Source organism: Passer domesticus, chromosome 7, assembly GCF_036417665.1.
Source record: "Passer domesticus isolate bPasDom1 chromosome 7, bPasDom1.hap1, whole genome shotgun sequence".
Classification (NCBI taxonomy): domain Eukaryota; kingdom Metazoa; phylum Chordata; class Aves; order Passeriformes; family Passeridae; genus Passer; species Passer domesticus.
In genome coordinates, this window is record NC_087480.1 from 45,072,223 (window position 1) to 45,094,437 (window position 22,215).

Genomic DNA, 22,215 nt, shown 5'->3' on the forward strand with positions numbered 1-22,215 from the left:
TCCTTTCTTTATTGTCCCATTATTTATAGAGTTCTCTTTGAATCTTGTAAATACATTTTTTCATTTCCCTTCAGAGTTTGTCTTTCTCTTTGGCAAACATTGATTTTTTTTTTTTCATGTTTTTTCCAGTGAACCTTGAAATTAAAATGTCTTTTTTTGTTTAATTTCTTTTTTTGTACACTGGACTCATTGTCAGCACAGCAAGAGCAAGGTGCTTTGTTAGATTACTGCTGCTTCAAAGCTGCTGAAAGGAAGAGTTGACCACATTTTATTATTTGTGTGTAGTTCCTTCATAGGTTACAATTATCCTCTTTCACACACAAAGCCAATCCCAAGTTCTCAGCATTTGAAGGAAGCATTTAAATTTTTTTATATTTGATAATCAACTTTTACTGAATATACCAGCTTCTAGAATTGTAGAATTATTTGTCCTCTTAGTGGACAAATCACATGCACAGAAACAGCTATATACAAAAATAGTAAGGTTTTCAGGAAGAGAGAGTATATTTTATTAGACCAGCTGATATTGTTGGGGATAAAAAAAAAAAAAGGAAAAGCCCTCTGAAAGCATTTCTGCTTTTTTCATCTATATCGACTGTTCTAATAAAAAAATACTACTTCTCTCTGCAAACCTTTCCTCTCTCCTACCCTTCTACCATTACAGCTACAACAACACTATTCCTAGCAAAAAAATAATAGCATTTATATAGCAATGAAACCATCTCACAATTTTTTCAAGTGTTTTTCATCAAAAATACTGTTCCCTTTCCTACAATAGAGATTTTATTTTTAAAGTAGAGTATTTTTAGAAAATAATAATTTTTATGATAATTACTTGGTCATTGTAATTTTATCTGCTGTAGCAGAAAAATTCTCTATTACAGAGTCTTCACTAAAAATGCTTTTTTCTTTTGCTAAGTAACCAGAGCACCATAGGTTGTGAAATTAAAAGCTTAAATTATAGTAGGGTAAAGTGGTTGGACCCAGGAACACAGATACATTTGTATCCTTGGTCAGCCTGAATGCCATCAGAAAGTTAGGAAATTCTTCAAAATATTCAGCTACAATGAAATTTTCCATAAATTAAACAGGTTTTCTTTAGCTTTGTGACCTAGGGTTATACATTATGCTAAGCAAGTATAACAGCCTATGTTCAAAGGCTAAAGAGCAGGTAGTTAAGTGTTTAAAGCAGCAAGAGTCGTGTTTAAAAAAAAAAAAGTATTTAAAAGTGGATTGTTCTAGGCTATAATAAACTATGAATTGTAAAAGGTTAATTGACAAAATGATACTCATTTAATGCCATTTCTGTAATAGCAATCATTGCTGAATTCATAATTCAGGGGTCTTGCTATATTGACAATCACGTTTCCTCAGAAAGGCTGCAGTTATTTCCTCAGTCTGTTTAACCTGTGGTAGTTAGTTACAGATTTCCAGGCAGATGCTGGTACCTGTGACCACGGTGCTGCTGGCAAGAAAGACAAACGCCAGTCTGCAGCCCGGGGCAGCCCAGGTATCTGCACGGAGATTCCTGCCAGGAGCTGACCTTTGCCTCGCTCGCCGTGGAACGCGAGCGCTGGCGTGGGCCATGGTAATTACCCTCACTGCACATCTGGCATTCAAGGAAGGGCAGCCTTGCCTCAAGGTTGCTTTGCTTAGGTTCAAATCCCATTTTTGCAGAGCCTCTGACCTGCAAATCTGATCTGTTTTCCTCCAAACTGCATTTCTTATTCAATGAGATACTATATGTTAGCAGTGAACAAACCAGTAAGATTTTAAGAATAGCAACAAACATTCAGTCACACTCTTTCCATGGGCACATTGTCAGATCAGCAGAGATACCCCCCTCATGACAGAAAGGATTCCTTTTCAGCTTCCCCCCCCCACAAGATATTATGCCAAATGAGAACTCATTTGTTTGTTTACTTTATCAATTTTGTAAAAAGCAGCAGTTCCTCAACAGAAGGACAAATGGAGTCACTGCAATTTTTGTTTTGCAGAAAGGACTTCCCAGGCACTGGCTGCATCAGCAGCTTTTGTGAGCAGAGTGCAGTGCCACACAATCACTTCTATCCAGCCTGCCACAAGCTGTAACCAAAAAAAAATGGCACAGGCTTGCTAAGAAGGGGCTATTATGTCTCCTTAATTATGATTCATTGCTTCTTTTTTTAACAGTACAAACTTGTCAGCTATAACAAAAGATGTTTAAGAAACAAACCTTGTCAAAATAAATGAATTAAGAGCATTCATCCTTTTCCAGAGTGTGAAGAAGTTTGTAAGGTGATAATGAATTCTGTAATGCATTAGCCACACTTCTTAAAATGTGTGTACCACTTACTCCATAAATTGCAAAAGTTTTGTTATTTTCACTGAATCTCCAGTTATGGGCACAAATTAGCAAGATTTGATTGCAATTGGACTTCAAGAAATTCAGCTGTTATTCTGCCAAGTGCAAGGTGTTTTCTCTGTGCAGAAGCTTGTTAAAGTGGCATGAAATCCACAGGCATGCTACCATTGCCTTTGCTGTTACTTGGCAGAGCCTTGTGCTGCAGAAGGTGTAGAGCATCTTGTGCCTGCCAGGGTCCTGCCAGGGCATGGGCTGTCCCCTGCACTGGCAGGAGAATCCTGTCTCAGGAGCTGGGGTTAAACCTGATCCCAGGTCAGAGCGGGAGTTAATCAAAAACTCGGCCAGGCCATGACTCGGGCTAAGCTTCCAGTGACAATTTTGGGTCTGCTTTCCCAAACCATTGCTTTCTTTACATCTATGGATGCCCTTCCATAGTGCCAAGAAATTCTGTCCAGGCATGATTGAATGTGGCCCAGCAGTATCACCAAGTCTACCCACACACACAGTGATCTGTGCATGCAGCTCCCTCCTTCCTAAACTGGGCTCCAGCACAATCTTCCCATCCCTCTACGAGTCTTACCTTCCAGCTCATTGACTATTTTCAGAACGATCTCAACATCTGCCTAAGACCCATTTCATATCCATGATTTTGTCCCCTCACTGCCACATCCATGACTGTTCACAAGTTTATGGTTCTCTCTGTCACTGCACCAATCTTGGTGCTCCTTTCAAATAACAGAGCTGCTAGAGAGAGTCACTGATCTGAGAAAATTTTTTGTGCAGTAAATGAGCACCCAGGAACTTCTTCCATGTAAAGAAATCTTTCCAGCAGTGACACGGCATAGCTCATTTACCATTTCACCAGATGAGCACTCGTAATACTTATCACAAAAAACAGATTATGCTGATGACTTCTACTTATCTAAACCAAATGCTCTGAAGAACTGCTCAGATTCCTGAAGCCTCCTAAGATTGTGGCATTTGTTTTCCAAAAACCAAAGGCAGCTTCTGCAGACCCACCATTTTTACCCCTTGGAGCAGTGACGGTACTGTCACATTTGCCTGCCTGGGGTGGCAGGGCTCACACTCAGTATCCTGCTGGGTGCTGGGAAGAGAGGCTGTCTCCGACCTCATCACTGCACCACCTCCCTCCTGCTGCACCTTGCACAGTAATATCACACTGGATCCAGGCTTCTCCAGCTCCTGGGGACCTCAGCTCATGGTCCCAGCTTAAAAGCTCAGGTTGAGGCCTGCCTTGATGGCTGAGCATACACTTGTTTGAGAGATGCTCTGGAAAACAAGACAAGTTTGCTGTATTCACCATGATAAACCCAATGGAGTTTTTAAGGAGCTGAGCTGTTTTCAATCCAGCTCACACAGAGCTACAGACATCTTCAGCCCATGTGCTTTCTGATTCTGATAGAAATTCTCCCCCCTGCTACTTAGAAACAGACACAGGCACAAGGAGGTCAAGACTGCTGGGGGTCTGGCTTTAGGTTTTTGGCATCACAAGCATGAATGAACACAGAAACAAAGACTATAGGAGCTGCATGGTGGAGATATATCAGAAGAAAAAAGGTTGGAAGATATTCAGGGGAGCAGTCTGGGACATTGGCCCTTGCCCTAGTCTCTCAGTGATACCTGGCAAGGTGAAGAAGTAGAGCACACACAAAAAGAGCTTTTCCTAGAGAAATACTACTCAGTTATCACTGGAGTGTGTCTGCATCCCAGGGAAACGTACAGGGATTCAGGCTACCCAAACAGAAGGGAAATCTGTGTATCTGATGGCTCTTTTACAGCCCCACTGGGCTATTCCTGATACCCTACTGCAATGTGCCATGCAGACGTGTCTCCCTCACCTGCAGTGGGACCAAACCTTGCAGCAGCAAAGGAGGAGCCTGCAGTCCTCAGTTCTGGTGGGTGATGGGAAGCACAGAGCTGTGGAATACTGAAATAGCGAAACACGTTTGGCAGCCGCTAACTTAGACAGCAACCATTCCTATCCCCACAGCAGCCAAACGCAAGCAAGTGTACAAGCAGAATCTCACCAGTCTTATTCATTCACAGGGAGCAGAAACAAAATCTAAGCTTCAAATTCATCGTTAAAATAGGGTTCTAGAGTGGCAAGTAGACATGAACACTTGTGTCCAGAAAACAGTAGGCTGTTTGAATACCAGTCTCTGTGGGAGATCCAATATGCTGAAAGAACTGTTCATGAATGTCAAAAATAATGCCAGCACTGAAACAGTCCAATCTGCAATAATATTTTCTATTAGATATTTCATTGCAACAGACAGAATTTTAATAAAGCATATGGCAATTTTTAGTTAACAATGGAAAAGGCATTTCCTAAAGTTGGGATATGCCACACCTGTTGACTGGCAAACAGCTCACAGGAGCCAGTTTACCTCATGGGCAGAGGAAATTGCATCTCCCCAGAATGGGAGCTCCCCCTTCTGCAGCCTGGCAGGTGCCACCAGCAAGGACAGGTGGGAAATCAGGCAGGGATGCACCCTCCATAGTGCTCAGACCAAGCCCAAGTGCAGGCAGTGACTGCAAACCACCCCGTGGGCTCCATCCCTGGGGATTGTTTGTGCCCCAGGAACAGGACACGCCTCCTGTGTGTGCAGGAGCACAGATTTTTCCTTCCTAGGGAGCATCTCAGCCACAATTTCACTCACTTTTCCAATAAAATATGATGATCTTCACTAGCAACAGTTGCTTCTAGCTTACCACAACATTTGGTGATAATTGTAGGAGGAAATGTTTGGAGGTTAAGGTGCATTTTCTAAATGTCCAATATTTATAGCTAAGGAAAAAAAATCATGAATTGTCACATTCCCCTTAAATGATTCACAGGTATAACTGGAGAAGAGCTTCCGCATGAAAAATTAGGCCACACTGACCCATATAAACAAATTCAGTAAGCCACAACAAGCTGCTTGAGTCTATTTAAAATACTGCTTTGGAAGCACAGCAAAAAAAATACTGACTGTTTAGTTAACTTAGGGTCCATTTCCTATCTATCTATATATCTATCTATCCATCTATCTATCTATTCTGGTGAAATAAGTGCATGTTTTTATTTGCTGGTATGGAGGTGGCATGTGTTGCTACTGTCGTTCATCCACAAAAAAGCCTTTGCTTTTAGTATGAATTCAGTGAATACTGAAGTGTCTCTGCTACTCTCAGAGGAAAATTCTCTTCTACCTACCTTATAAATAAATGTTAGGTCTGGTATTCAACTTAGCAGAAAAATACAGCACAGAAAAAAAAAAAAAGCAGTTCTCAAACATGTTATTTATACACTTTATATACTGACTACAGGAAGAACTGAAATTATTTTCACTAGCAACATATGTGTAATTTAACATCACCAGTGAAAACTAGGAGCTGACCTAGCCAGGATAAACTTCAAACACTTATAATTTTTCCAGTTTTGAACAGAAAAATGGGAGCTAAGCAGAACTCTCCATCTCTGCAGTGATTACAGCAGTATGTTCTAGAGGAAAGGATAGAAAACCAAAACTGTGCATGGGGAAAAAATGAACAGAGAGAAAACAAACACTCCCCCACTACCTTACCATCAAACTTCTCTTGAATGGATGCATTGCTCAAGCCAGTTGTGAAGCAAACACCATGTGCATAACATATCTGTCAAGGGTTACAGGATACAGCTCATATTTCTTCACCTACTCTTATTCTGCATAATGCTGTTCCTGGGATCTCATTCCCCCCATCAGCTCCTTCTCTGCTCTGAACAAGGTCACAATGCACTGACCTTGTATCCTGCAAACCCAAAAACATCCCCTAGCTTGCTGCTGTATTTTTTCCTTGAAATCTCCAGACTAGGTGAAAGTATTGAGAGTGTGTGACTCCTGATGACCTTTAGAGAATCTTCCCCCACATCGCTGCCTCTTGCACTGAAACCAGAGTCGTTCCTCCCACCTGATTGATGCTTCCCACTGCAAGCACAGCAGATGCATCCCAGACTGCTGAAGAAAGGACAAGCCTGAGGAGCACAATAAACTTTCATGACATGGCATACACAGGCTCTTCTCTCTGATCCTGGCAGGCAGGGTACACAGCATGCCAGCATCCTCATGTACTTTTGGAAAGCAGTGGAAACAGTAATCCAGCTTTGCTTTCCCTGCATCTCCTACTCTGAACTTGACACCTCAGTGAGAAAGACACTAATGGATTTGTGAAGGGGTCCCCTGTTACCATTTCTCCTACAGGTCATGCAGCAGCATGGCTTAGAATGAGGGTCATCAGTGCTGCATAGAATCAGACACAAATGCAGGATGCCAGAGGAGAGAGAGGAGAGATCTGCAGCATAAGCCAAGAGATGCTGGAGAGCAGCAAGAAAAGAACAAGGTGATGGTAATTTAGATCATAAATCAGTGACTAACTCAGAACACAGTTCACCTGCTCCCTCTTTTCCCAGGCACAGGGACAGGCAATGCTGTCTGCTTCAGCTGTTCCTCATGGGACCCCTTAAAGGCTGAGTTAATGCTCACTAGTTCATCATACAGCCCTCCACTTTCCTAAAGAGTCATGGGATCCAGTCTGCCAGCAATACATCTGCATAAAACAAACTTCAGCACTGCTTGTGGTAATAACTACCCTTGCAATCACACCATAGCACCAAATGCTGGGTAAGTGAAAGGATAATTCCATAAAAGCCTGCAAGGCAAATACATATTTTCTCATTAGCATTTTAGCCATTAGTCTCAGATCTTAACAACTCAAGAAGCCAATGCAGATGGACCAGAGTGGCATTAGTGCAGTAACCCTGTACTGGACAGGGTCTGGCTGGTCATGGGTCTCAGTATGTCATGGAGACAGCCCATCTGGAAAGGTGAACTGTGCACCCCTGATCCTGGAACAGGTCACTTTTTAGACACCACCTTTGCCATGTTAACTGAGAAATGTGGCTGCTCAACCTGATGCTCTGCGTGACATAAGCACACTGGGTCAAGTGATAAGCCAGATATTTCAGTCCTTGCCCATCTCCATTAAAAAAAAAAAATCCTGTTCATGACTTTACATTCATAAATACTCTCACAATGTCAAGGGATGGGGGGTTTTCATCAATTCATTAGATATGCTCCCATGAATTATTTATACTCAGTGCTAAAAATGGTTCCGAAACATTACAAGAATTCAATATCAGTTTTCACAGTGGGATTTCATCATTTTAGCACTGTAGCATAATAGCCTAATGCAATACTAATACTAATACGATATGGTGCTAATAGGGTACAATGAGAGTTCTCTCTAATATGCAAACATTTCCATGTTGCATTATTATTTCTTTTAAGTTAATATGATATGGTGATAATATGATGAAATGAATTAGTTTCATATCATTGTTTGCATGAGTTGCACATATTAAAAGAATATTTCCCCCCCTCCCTTTGAATTCACTTGGAATGAGCTTGAAAATTTACCCTGTAGTTATTCTTATGCTAATGAGGCTGTTTAGTAGGAAACACTCCCGCTGTTGCTTAGCCAGCTGAAGAAAGAATAGGCACATATCACCTCTTGCTGGAGAAAGAATTTTCCTGGCCTGTTTTGAAAGCCTCTGTCCTAAACATGTTTGGTTTAACATTTCCCACCATAGATTCATTGCATATTTATGCTAAATTCTGTGGTCAATATTTATCAGGAGCACTTCTATGTAAGCGGGCATGGCTCCCAGCTGAGCAGCTGTGAGGGGTAAGGCACAGGGAGTCCCATGCCAGCCCCTGGGGAGGTGACCAGAGACAGAGCCATCATGGTTTGTGTGGCCCAGGACTGGAGTATGCTGAGAAGAGAGAGATGGCAAGGCCACACTCAGGCTCCAGGTGCTGTCCTCCAGGTCTTGTGACATTTTGCCTGTGCTGTGTATTCATTGATGCAAAAAACCAAGCTGGTGTAAAGGTTTTTCTTTCTGCCCCACATAGCAGAGTATCTACCAGCCTTGGAGAGAAATCCTGTCTGCCCTTCCCAGAAATAAGCTCTGTTCCCTGCCACATCACACTGATGTAAGGACCCCTTTGTTTCCCAGTCCTGGTAGCAGACCCATGGAAACATCCTACAGATGCTTTGGTATTCTGCGTTGGACACAACCTGCAGGGCTTGGAGCAGCCAAGAAGCCCTGTCCTGACCATTTGCATTTTGTGCAAACTAGAATGCCTGTAGTGGGACTTCATTTGGCCCTTTTCAGAGGGACTCATTGGAGTAACTGTAAATGGGCACTGACATTCTGAGGACTTTTTGGGGATGTTGTGGGGCTCCAATACAGGATTATATGGGAGGACATTCTTAAGTAATTCACCTAACATTAGCTTCTGGTTATTTTCTTCCTGACTGGAAGAAGGAAAGAGGAAAACCCACAAAGTGGCTGAGAACAACATCCTGATCTGCCCACACCCCAGATTCATGGAGATCCAGTAACTGCCTTCAAATCCCAGCACATCCAGCTTGGCTGAATCTGAATTCAGACTCTATGACCATTAATTCACACAAAGTTATGCAAGAAAATTTTATATGTGAGGTTAACAGCACATGTACGACACAGAAAAAATCCCCAAATGTTAGAGGTTTAAAATGTCATAAATAAAATAGTCCAAAGGTTTTTTTTAATTATCAGATTTCCAAAGCTATTTTACATAATTCCCCGTATAATCCAATCTTAAACTCAGAAGACACTCATCCAGATGACATTTCCTCTCTGTTTTGAATAGGGATTATTTTTTAAGAGGATACAGAACCTGGAAGTATTTCAATAGGTCTGATATTTAAAGCATATTTAATGGCATTTATGTTTTAATCTTCTTACCTACTAAACTTTAAAGAGAGCTACAAGGAATTCAACAGTGAAAAAAATAATTAGACATTAGTTAGTAACATAAAATGCATAGGCAATGGGTCAGTGGATTCATGAACAGGATGGAAACAGGAATGACTGTCAGGGCAACACAGCACACCATGCTTTCCACCCTCCAGGAGTCACATTGCTCACATCCTCTCAACATCCTGAATGTGTTCCTGTAACATAAGGAACATCATCCCATAAGAATGTACTGCTTATGGGCTTTGGCTACACTGGTGGCAATGGGGTGATCTGAAAACAGTGACCCAAATTCACCAGGCTCCTTACAGGTGAGCAGATCAGAGGAACCTTTGCCAGGAACAGAGGACAGGGGCAGATGAATAATTGCCATAACTCATTCTGTGTTTTCTAGCCTGAACACAACATAGAACCATCAAAGGCCTCTTGCGGGAAGACTATTCACATTGAGCAAATCTCACAGAAAATTATACAAAGAAAACCCTTGTTGGTCTTCTGAACTTTGGTGTTTTAGAAACAAGGTCTTATTTTGATCATAAACATTCAGCCCTGCTGCCTTAGGGCTGTTGCAAGTTTGGTGGCAATGAGTTACACCTTGTGCTGGTACTTGTTTCCCTAAACTTTACATGTACTCATCTGCTGTTTCAGTCCTGAAAGAGCCTGCAGACAACTGCCTGCTTTTTTTTCTTCTCACACTCTGCCTAACCCCAGGAGCAAGGAGCTACTTTGTTAGGAGTAAAGGTATTAATTAGCAGTGAACCTCTTTAACCCACATGCTCTTTCACGCAGCTTCATAATGAATTCCAAACAACCCTGATTTGTAACATGACTACTATTTCCTCATATTAGAGCAGATATTCATTCTCTTGAAATCAGAGGCAGTGGTCTAGCAAACACCTCTTTCCAAGGGGCCCATAGATTGGAGCCTGCTGAAGCCCCCCACAGTGTGTATTGCCATGTGAGAGTGAGTATGTGTGGCACTCCTGCAGCATTCTTCCAGCTTTCTGACACTGTGCCCCAAGCCAGCTTCAGAAGGCAGGACTAAAGGAGTACTGATAAACTGTGAATAAAAACTGTTTACCTTGTTCCCAGCTTCTCACAAAGAATCCCTTGCATTGGTGAGGTCTTGTTAAATCCAGCAGCTTCTAGAGCCACCAGCCAAGAGGTGCCCCATGCTGTCCCTCCACGCCGGGCGCTGTGCCCGTGGCTGGTGCGCGGCGCTGGTGGCAGTGCGTGGTGTGGCCACCAGTGTGGGCACACCTCCTGGACAGCCTCATCCCTGCACCCCAGCCACAGGGTCACTCAGGGGCCCTGCTGGTTAGGAGGCCCAGGAAGATCTTCATGGAGTTGCAGCTTTTACATCTCTGTAGTATCACAAGCTGATTTCAGTTATTTAGGCAGGACCCAGCATGGTCATAGTGGGCACCAGCTTTATTTAATCTATCTGTCTCTCTAGTTAAGGACCAAGATTCACGTGTGTCTGAGGAGTCACCTCAGGCTGGCCATCATAAAACACACATTAGAAAAGACACATTTCAAATATTTGGATGCATACGTATTTCTACAATGAAAGAACTGATTTTGCAAAACCTCCCTGTGTGGCCCAGACAAATTGATGTGATTACTTTTAGCTATCAGTGGGAACTAAAAAGTCTCATGCAACTTAAGCACAATAAGTCAAGCCATTATTCTACTCTGAAAAATCAAAGATTTCTCGGTGTTACCATTACTATTGCTCTGTTACTTGTGGAAAACAATTCCAACTATCAGGAAATAATTATGAACAAAGTCCAGTTAATTATACAAGACATCTAAGCTGCCCTAATTAAGGATTGGGTCAATACTGTTCACTTGGTAATTTTTTTTTAAATTGTGAATAGATTTAGTAGAAGCCTGGCTGATAAACAAATAATGAGATTGCTGGTCCAGAAGGAATTTGATTAATAAAATAATTCACCAATTATTTATTTCCTCTGGTTTATGCCGTTCTTTCTTCTACCTTAGAACAGGAATAGAAGGAGAGGGATTGCACTTATTGGTTTAAAAGCCTATGTACCTTTCTGTGAGAAACACCCTACAATCCTGAGCCTGAGGATTAAAGCTTTATTCATGTAACCATGATAAAATGGAGTAACAATTTAAAGCCACTTAAGTCCCTGATGCAATCAAATTCAGGTAAGATTCTGGATCCATAGAAGCCTTGTGGATTTTGCTGCAAGTACTCAACTTGCACAATAGAATGTTTATGGTATTTGTGCTCAACCATGAAAAAATGGTCAGGGCTGGTAAAAACCAAAAAAGACAAGCTATAGATCTGGTTCCATAGTTGACATCTCCCCACCATTTCTTCAGGAGGATTCATATAACTCCTGTTGACCTCCAAGTGTCGTGTCCCAAGGCCAGACACAGGCCAGGAACAGGTGAAACCGAGCCCACTGCTGTGGCTGCAGAGATCAGCCCCTGAAGGTGCCCAGAGCAGGGAGTGGGCTCTGGGCCAGGCAGGCAGGGCTGGAGGGGGCACAGGCAAGGCACTGGGGGGAAGAGAAAGAGCCCCTGGGTGGGTTGTCTCCGGCTGAGTCCCTGCAAATCCCTGTGTGCTACCACCCCACCAATGATAGATGACTGCAGTTTAAACAGGAAAACAACTTTACACATGTTTTAAACTACAGTCTGCTAGCCTCATATTTTAATATGAAACTGAAGCAATTTACTTCCTTTTTAATGGATTACAGAAGGAGCTCAAGCATAATGCTTCTACCCTTGTATGATCAATACCTTTAACACATTCATAAATTATTAATATTGTGCTCACAAAATTAACCCCCTCTAAGATGCATAATTGTTCATTACTCAAAAGAAAAAAAAAACATTTAAGGAAGTAAAATGCATTTTTAGACATTTCTAGTAGCTTACTATATGGCAGGAAAGCTACACTGTTTATTATTCAATGTAGTATATAAATTCTCTTTTTCTTTTTTACTAGTTTTTCTTCCTTCTGTGGCACCATAAAGGGACTTGACATATGACTGTTTAATCAGTCAAAAGCCCATACCATGAGGACTGTCTCATTACATTCTTCCTAGAAATTAATCTGTTTCTCAGATGGAAAGGCTTTGGGTAAGAGGAAGGGGCTGAGCTGATTTAGGAGTTGACATAAGTCAGTACCACTCAGGATTGGTCCATGCAACATTACTTAATACCCCAATGCTGACACCACAGTGCCCCTGCTGACACCTCTGCACCAATGCTGTTGATAAATATCCCGAAGAGGACATGCATCTCCCTGTTAATTAATATCATGTGCTGCATTCACTTAGCTGCATTTCATTAGCTGAATTATAAAATTAGAAAATAATCTTCCAAAATGTGTCTCATTTTTAAAATTCATATCTCATTTTCTGAATGAAGAGGAAATCTCAGATTAGAGATCTCAAATCTGCCTAAGGATCACAAAACTTCAGTGCAACTCTGAATCCAATTTTCTTTTTCCAGGTGCTACTCTTTGTTTTCTAATAGTCTGAATCAGAATATTTTAGCTAAAATGGATAGTTAGTATCAAACTCTAAAGCTTAAAAATGCCTTTAAAAGTTTCAACTAAGGGAGAGCAAATATGCTTCAACAGAGGGATCAGTGGCTCAGAGCACTGTTTTGTGTCTTGGAGCTCAAGGAATACTGCAGGCAGTGGAAGGATTACTGAGCTCTCCATCTTGTAGCTCTCTGGGAGCTACACTCATACCCCATTTCCCTTGATTTAATGAAAGTGAATTACACTTCATAAAATACACTTGATAAGTGTATTTTAATCTAAAGAAGACACAAATTATTTGATCAAATATATTCAAGGCAAAATTTTTATACCTATGCTTAACAAACATGAGATAGCATGGCTCATTGTTGGTAAAAACAAAACAAATAAAACTTCACTTGGTGTTTTACTCAGCTGCTCCAGGGCTGAGCAGACCCTGGGCTGATACCAGTCTCTGGGATGTGATTGTAAGCTGTTTGCACTGCATGAGCAGCAACCTCATTTCCACCTTCATCAAGATGTTTGCTGCAGCTACCCTCATTGTAAAGTTTAATGGAAATGTCTTAGGTATGAAGTACAAACTTTCAGCTCTGGAAACAATTCCTTCCATGCCTATGGCCATGGGAGAGACCTATGGCCATTGCTGTGAAGAGAGCTTCCAGTCCATAGGTGTTCCAGCCCCATACACTGATTTGGGGGGATTGGCTGGGTTTTGTTTGGGTCTTGCTTATTTTGGTTTTGGTAGTGATTTTTTCAATCAGAAGTACCAAAAAGCTTTGAAACTACAAGACCACAAAAGCACTTATGAGACCACAAAAGCATTTCCATATTTTTCCATTACCAACTATAAGCCAGCCTTAAGGAGATTGTTTGATTACCTTTCATGGATCCTTTGAGCTTACCCTTATTTGCTTAGTTTGCACCAATGCTGGGAAATCTTTGAGCAACATCATTTCAAAGGTTCTCTGGCTCTTACGATCATTTCCTTAAAAAGCACGAATGTATATCTGAAAACAAACGCTGGATTTCAGCAACCTCTTGTGTAGCCTGGTAAAATAGCAGGAAGAATAACATATAATTAACCAGACTGACTTCTCCGACTCAAATATGTTGCAACCTTCATCATTAAAAATTTCAATAGATATTGTGATGTTACAGTGTTTAAACATACGCGTTTGTTTTTTCAAAGTCTGGAGACAGAATAAATAGCTGCCAACACAGCCAGAAAGTCCCGGCAGACTTACAAGCAAGGAACTCTTATCACTAGTGTGAATGCTAAGGAAGTAGCTGTCTTTATACAATTAAAGTTCAAGGTTGCATCTATAATAGGCTTTTCAGCTGTATTTGAAAGTAATTTAAACTGTTACTCACCCATAACCTTGTTATAGATTCATGGTGTTGAGTACGTAAAGCAGCACAGACTGAAAGGGTTATAATACATTTACTAAAGGAAGAGAGGCTTGTAGCTAGAGAGAATATTGTGCAGAGAGACTACAGGGGTTTGGAAAAGCTGCTTTTTGTGAGAATACATTTCTCTTACAGCATCTGAATTATTCTCAGGAGATAATTTTTTGGAGAGGTAGTCATGGTCATTTACCAGTTTTATAAAGAAATTTCTCTGCCATCCAGCCAAGCAATTAAGTAATTTAGACGTGGTTAGTGATGAAATGAGTCCTTCTGTTTTGATCCAACTCTGGTAAGGATATGGGAAAAGATTTTCCTTCAGTAATTCCCACAGGTTAAGAAGAAAAAAGAAAAAAAAAAAAGAAAAAAGAAGAAAAAAAATAAAAGAAAAAAAACTGAAAGAAAGAAAAAAAAACCCCAAACCTGTGATTACCAACTGGAGTTTTCCATAACAGCTTCTGGGGCCAGAAATGCAGCAAATTCTTCCAGGCATCTTCAGGAGCTCCTGTGAAACAGTGATATGATTGGAGTTGTTTTCACTTTGATTACTGGATGTTTCTCACACTGTTCATCCCATACAAAGCGATCTGGGAGCTCTAAGCATCCAGATCCCACTCTGTTTCAGAAATTGCAGAAAAGGAGATAGAAAACAGAAAAAGCAGAAAGTAAGAAAAAGGGAAATGCCAGCAGGCCAGACTAGTCATTTAGAGTGGCACAAAGAAAACAAGAAAAGAGAAAGAGGGCATTGAATGGGTAATATTAAGTAATGGCATTATGTCCACATATTTGCAATGTTGGCTTCCATGCACATGGCCAAGTCATGTTTCCCATTACAGAATAATGGCAGGGCACAACCCTCTGATTCAGCTGTAGTTCATTCTGGGTCTTTTCACCACTGAAGTACTTCTGTGGCAATTCTGCAAATTCCACTGTCCAAGTTTTCACACTTCCAGGAGAGGCTGAAATGGCATCCCTTGAAATTTACAAAATGTCATTTAAAAAGTACTCCTCGCCCTATGCTGCTCTTTTCATTTAGAGAATCTGAAAAGGGATGGAGATATTTAAATTCCTAAAGGGTTATTCTCGCAACATTTTCAAGAAAGTCAAGTCAAGAATTTCAAAAACCCTGCTACACCTGTGTACACTTTTCACTGTACCCATCACATGGCTTTTAAGCACTTCCAAAGCTCTTGAGTACTTTGTGACTGACCACAAGGCTCAGTAAGCCTCCTCTATACTTATATTTGAAAATAAGAGGCCAAGCCTTTTGAGAGTTGATTCTTGCTAAAGAAGCTTCTGTCACACAAATTATAGAGCTGACATGGCCTGTCAGATGCAGGTTCACCAAACAGCCCTCGTGGCCGTGTGTACACGAGTGACACACAATGTTATCACCACGACTTGGTATTTGACTGCAGCCCTTATTGGCCTGTGAATTTCACCACAAAGAACAGTTGTTTGGATTGTTGTTGGTTTTTTTTTTTTGTTTTGTTTTTTGTTTTTTTGTTTTTTTAATAGATATGTATGAGGCTACAGGCTCCTGAATTCATAAATTGTAAACTATATTAAATACACTGAAAATTGACTGATGATGACTGCTGCTCTTCTAGGCTAATTTTTCTTCTAAACTATGATATGAAAATTCTGGCTAATGGGCTCGTGACAAGACTAAACAGGGGTAATAGCAGACTTAATCAAGAAAACAAATGAGATTCATTAAAAGCTGGCACTCAGCAGATAATCTTTGGAGAGTTCTAACCTCAATCTACATGTCCCCATCAAAAATGAAGGAAAAAAAAAATAAAGAAATCTTCAGCTGACTTTATCTTGGGCTGTTAGGCCAATTCAATGGAAATTCATAATGGAAAAATATTAGACACGGTTCTCTTTCCAACCTTTTTATACTCTATCACAGAACTCACAGCAAAACATTAACTAGAATTTTCTTCATGCAGTTGAGAAGACAAATTAGATATAGTTTTCACAACTACCTGTAACAGGTAATTTAAGATAATGTTGCAGTGCTAGAACCATTTCATGGCAAATACTGCTAAGAATATATATATGTATACACACACACACATATATCTCTCTCATACACATATATGTCTTCCATGTTTATGTATGATATACAAAGCCTATAAAGCCTTTATATTTATAGATAAGTTGAGTACAAATACATGCACATGCCTACCCTGCATTGTGCACTTTTACAAGCTGAAAGGCTGGAGATAGAAGCCAAATGCTACTCCAAGTTTCAGAAATACTCTGTCTACAATGAATGAAGCCAATTCCCTAAATATAACTATCTTCAAAATTTGGTTTTAATTCTGCAGTTCAGACACCCATTAAAAGGACGAAAACTTAAAAGTTGATTATTATTCCACTCCAACAGCCACTATCTTGTTAAAATATGCACGAAATTACCAGATAAACAGATAACTCCCCTAAATAAGTATCTTCTTTAGCTAATACGATATTATCAAAAAAGAAGTAGTAAAATAACTCCTGAATTGCAAGGAATACATGTACAGCTGGGATCTACTTTGAATTTAAAAGCAAGAAAAAAATAAATATGTTTCAGATTTACTTTTATTAATTTCTCTTAGAAATGTAAATGCAGAGAAAGTACTGTCCCTGACAACTGTGTAACCTACCCAAGCTCTCTAGGGGCCAAACAAAGACCTCACTGATGCATCAAAGGCTTTTGATGGTTGGAGAAGGTTTGGGATCAGGAATTGGTAAATAAATATATTCAATCTGTTTTGTAATTCCCCCACTTTGCAAGGACATGTTTGGTTTTTGCTAGCAGCTCAAGTACCACTGTTAAATCCAGGATTAGCTACCTTCTCTTTCTTTTACTGACACACCGTTTATTTGCTCTCATTTGGTTCACTAACACTATGTGCTGCAAAAGCTTATTTACTCTCACTACCACCTCCTAATTACTTTAGGGAAGTCATATTGTTTTGTCATTATGCTCTTCTAGCTCTGTTTTGAGCAGGACATATTTTCTGTTAAAGTGTCCAAATTCTTTTCAGGTGTCTGCAGCCCTTGCAGCATGTGGCCTTACACAGTGTCTAAATTTGCTAAGGCAATTTGAGCATTATCAGTCTGCTAATTAATGTCCTATAATAATTCTGACCTTTAAAAATTGTCTTCTAGCACTGCTGTTTCACAGGCCTGCTGCGCATATGCTTTTCCTTTTTTGTTTTGTGAATTTTTTCCACCTACATCTTCTGCTCTCAGAGAAGTCTCAGCCCACTTAAGTGTTGCTGACAGAGCTTGGAAACATCCTGGGCTAAAATTTTTGGGTTTGGTTTGGTTTGAGGGTTGTTTTATTTCCCTCCATTTGCTTTGAAGGCTTGATTATCTGAGCTATTCTTGCAGAAAACACTCAGAAAGAAGATCTTTTGCATTGTGAGAGGGTGCTGCAAGCTGGCTCCTTGGCAAGCCACATCCACACACAAGCCCTTCCCCTCCAAGTCAGTAGGTCCAAATACATGCAGATCAAGAGCCAAAAAGGGAATGAGTATCTGAAAGCTGTGGGTGAGCAACAGAGAACCTGTGCTTGAGATCATTTGGTGCCCAGAGCTGCTGCTAATACCCCCAGCTTTCAGGGATGGCCTTGATGCACAGATTTAGGAGACATTTATGGGACACAGAGAGTCCTCCAGCTCTAAGAGACAACCCTTCTGCTTCTGTGACCCTACGTGCAACCCTTCCCTGGATTATGCTGTTGACTATCCCTTCCCTGATGAATATTAACAACATGGGGGTGGCTGCAAAAGATGTTTTACTTAAGAATATAACGAGAAACTTTCTTTGCAGTAGAGTTATTTGGCGGGATACAGATGTGCATGCCATAGCTCATGCTCCTGTATTTACAAAGATATCTGATAACACAACCAGCCTTATTACAAAATGTTTTATACTTCTGGGATTAATCCAGGGAAGGGAAACAATGTGCCAAGCCAGAAACCACAGTACCAGCACTCACTGTGACTCCAGCAGAGGAAAGGCTGTGCTTACACCTTACTTTCCTTTCTCAATGCTCACACTGTAAGAGGGTCCAGAATAATAATCTGCCTTTCTTGGCAGGTTTGTAGGCAGCCAGGGAAACACATGAACTAGAAGAGTGAAGGGACTTACTGAGGCTGGGAAGAGCTCGTGTCTCAGAGCTGAGGGGTGGCAGCAGGCACTGGTGCCACTGTGCCAGAGCTGTGCCCTGTGGCACACCCAGAGAGGACCCTGGCACATGGCCTGTCCCAGCAGGGTGGCAGCAGTGCTGCCCACTGACCAGCAATCTGCTAGCAGCCATCAGGTCCTTTTGTGCCCATCAAACAACATTTCTCTCTATAATCACCAGCTGTGTTGAGGTCTTTCCAAACAACAGAACAGCTGGAGCCAATGCTTTCACATATTGCAAAAAAAGAAGCAGGGGAGACTGGGATAAGGGACAAGGATGCAAGGGAAAACAACTGTTTAAGAAAAAAAAATACAAAAAATGTGTCATCCCAGTGATGAAGTTTTGTGTGCATTTATGTTGGCAAGGTCATGAACTTGAAAAGAGATGCAAACTTTGTTACAAAAATAATAGGAGTGATTTTTTAAAATCTCCAAAACCACAGTGAGGATTTTCTCAGAGTCCTGCAAAGCCATCCTTTATGAACCCAACATCAGGGGTTTCCTGTTATGCAGTTACAAAAGCAGTGGGGATTTTCAAGGGTATTGCTTGTCACACCACCAGGATTCAGTGAATTTTCTGAGACATGTTTTGCAGCTGTCAAATATCTGTATCTCTATGACACAGCACAAAACAGAGAAGAACTGTCCATAAGAAAGAGCTACAACTGTATTCACCTGAGAACAGAGAGGGCATGTGAACAAAAAGAAAAATATTCCAAAACATGTCACTGGAAAAGACAGCAAAGGATATTGACCTTTCTGTAGTTTCACTAAGGATGTCAACATGTTATCAAGGCTTAAGGAACAGAAACAGTTCCTTCATACTCCCAAGGTATTTCTATGCTTTTGTTACCCATCATGAACACACTTATCTAAAACCACAATGAATAGGAACATGCATACATGTGTCACACATCAAACTTTACCTGGACAGGTTTTCTGTGGGGTTGTAAAGACTTTCTTTCTTCAAAATTCTTTGGTATAGGTGCAAAATGCCTCTATCTGGTAGAGTCAATAAACTCCATTATTTTGTAGGCAAAAAAAAAAAAAAATCTTGTCACAGAAACATCAAGGTAGGAAAGATGGTACTGACAGAGAGACACTGCATTGGCAAAACTGCCTTGGACTGATTCCAGGAGATACACAAGAGGTATTTTACCCAGTTCCATCGATACACAGCACAGCAGACTCAGGAGGAAGAGCAGAGAGCACTGGCTGTAACACTCAGGCACTGAATGCGATCAGACCTCTGATAATCAGACACTTGTTCTGTTCATTGGCTACAGGAGACAAAGTAAACAGATATGTGAAACCCAAACAGAAAAGGTAAAACCAATATAAGAAACATCAGGAACAGAGAAAACAAAAATGTTGAAGTTCTGGCACAATGACCAGTGTGTCTCCCACCACGGGCTGCATTTACCAATGAAAAATCTCTGCAGTCACAAATCCCAGCCCTTCATCAGACTCTCAGATCCTCTGGTTTCCAGGACATTGCTGCTTTAATTTGCACCAAAAAGCTGCCTGGCCAGCTGTGAGCCCTTGCTAGCATTCCCAACGAGGTGCCAGGATGATCAGCCATGTGAAGGGACTCTACAGTTGCACAAAGCCACTGAGTGGGAATGACAAAGAGCACACTCAGCTTCCAGGAGTTCCTGATCTAAGGTGCAAGAGAGACACGGGTCAAAAGGAGCACTGCAAAGTACAGAATGTGTCAAGGTTTGGACTGCTGACTTCATGGAAGATGAACATTTTCCATACCCCAGGCAAAACCAGCACACAAGGCCAAAGACTGCAGCCAGGCTTGATCATAATTGCTGCTGCTGGCTCTCCATCTACAAACAGGCCACAGACAGTTAATAACACAGATGATTAAGAACAAACACCAAGACTATTCTAGAGAATGCATATTGATCTCAGAAGCAAAAAGACATTCCTCCTTGCTGCTTTGGAGAAATGTGGGGTATAACATAAAACTGGTCCTGCAAAGACTTTTCTGTGAGCAGCTTTGATCTCCTTTGTCTACCACCTACATTGACAGGTGCATTCACAAATACTAGCAGTTATCAAATACAAAAACCCCCAAAACATCTAAATATAACAAGAAGGAAAAAAAAAATCAAATTCACTATTTGAATCTGAATCTTTGAGTTGGTCTGCAATGTCTTGGTTTTGGGGGGTGGGATCAGAAACCCTACTACATACCACTGAGACAGAAGTCAGTGCATTAAATACCGTGGGGTTTGTGGGGGGTCACAAAGTGAAGTGTTTAGCCACATTTTTTCCAGACCATGGGAACAGCAGAGTGCTGAAACCATAAGAAAAGGGGACTGAAGCCAACAAGTTGTTATTCTGAATCCAGGGGTAATCTGCCTGTGTTCCTGTGCCCCTGTGGCAGCAGGGTCCCTGGTTGCTGCTCCCCTCCACACATGCAGGACGTGCCCCTTGCCCTCATTGTTCAGCTGTCCTTCAGGTGACAGTGGCAGGTGGTGTGGTCTGCTGCTCTCCAGAAAAGCTTTAGTAAATTATTAATTTCCTCTGTCTTCAGTTTTCTACCTCTGGACACCCTGATAGCTTAAATAAATACATTCCAAGGCTCATTTGAGAGAGAGGCTGGAGGGAAGCAGGTTCCTGCTTGGCCGACAGCTTTGCAAACATTCCCCTGGTTTTCCTGCCTGTTGAAAGGATGGGGGATGAAGGAGAAGAAAGAGATGAAGTTGTCCTTTGACATTTTACATCCATGCCTTACTGAGATAACCTTTACGGATAATTTTTCCCAGCAGGTGTTAGATATTTCTTGTGAGCATTTAACAGTGAAACATCATTAAGTAATGACTGGCAATAGAAATTTTTTACGAAAATTTTTAAAGGGGTGGAACTAAGACAAATTAACCTTAGGATTTTAAATACAAAGACAACAAGTTCTCTTTGTAGTAATCCTATTACTGTAGATATCCTTTATAGCATACTTGAAAGCAGATTCACTTGGGCTGAACTTACTGTAATGCATTCAAGATGCCCTTTCTCCAACTTGTAGAGAGAAGCAACCGCAAGCAATTACTATTAAAAATATTTTAAGGATACTGAAACCATTCTTTCCTGTTTCAAAAGATGTTTTTCCAGCAAGGTTGAATTTTTTTCATTCTTTAAAAAATTCAATTCAACTAATAGAGATAATCCTATAATTTCATACATTCTAGTACCATGAAGAACAAATACAACTTCTATATTTTAAAGGTTTACTTGTTGATCTCAGAGCACTGCCAACTCAAAAAGTGTGTGTGTTTGTGGGAGGGTGTTGTTTGGAGTTTTTTTTCAAAAGAAGTTGTCACCTAAGAGGCAAATTTGCACACACATGGAGCTGCTGAATCCCTCCCAGAGCAGAATGGTGGCCCATGCTCACCCTCAGCGTGGCACCCTGTGAGCTGAGCAGAGCAGAGCAGAGCAGCTCTCACAGCCATTACCAGCAGTTCAGATGGGAAACCCATGCTCTAACAGCTGCAGGGTTTTTCATTTTCACTGGGGGGAAAAGGCCCAACCTTGCTCCACACCTGCCCTTCCTGCTCTTTTGGTTGCACTAGTGCTTTCTCAGGGCCCTTTCACATCAGTCCTGCACCTGCCTGGCCAGGCCATGTGCTGCCCTGGCATGTCCCCTGTCCTGCTGCCCCTTGGAGCATGTGCTGCCCTGGCATGTCCCCTGTCCTGCTGCCCTGGCATGTCCCCTGTCCTGCTGCCCCTTGGAGTAGGAGCTGACTGCCATGGCACATCACCAGCTCTCACCAGTGCATTCCCACTCGAGTGCCAGGGAAGTCTGTCAGCACCCTGTAATGCTGTGGAGCTCCTGAGCTGCTGCTGTACAGTGTTTTGTTTTATAATGGCTCCATTTCACACTCCAATGCAGCTGACTTACCCTAC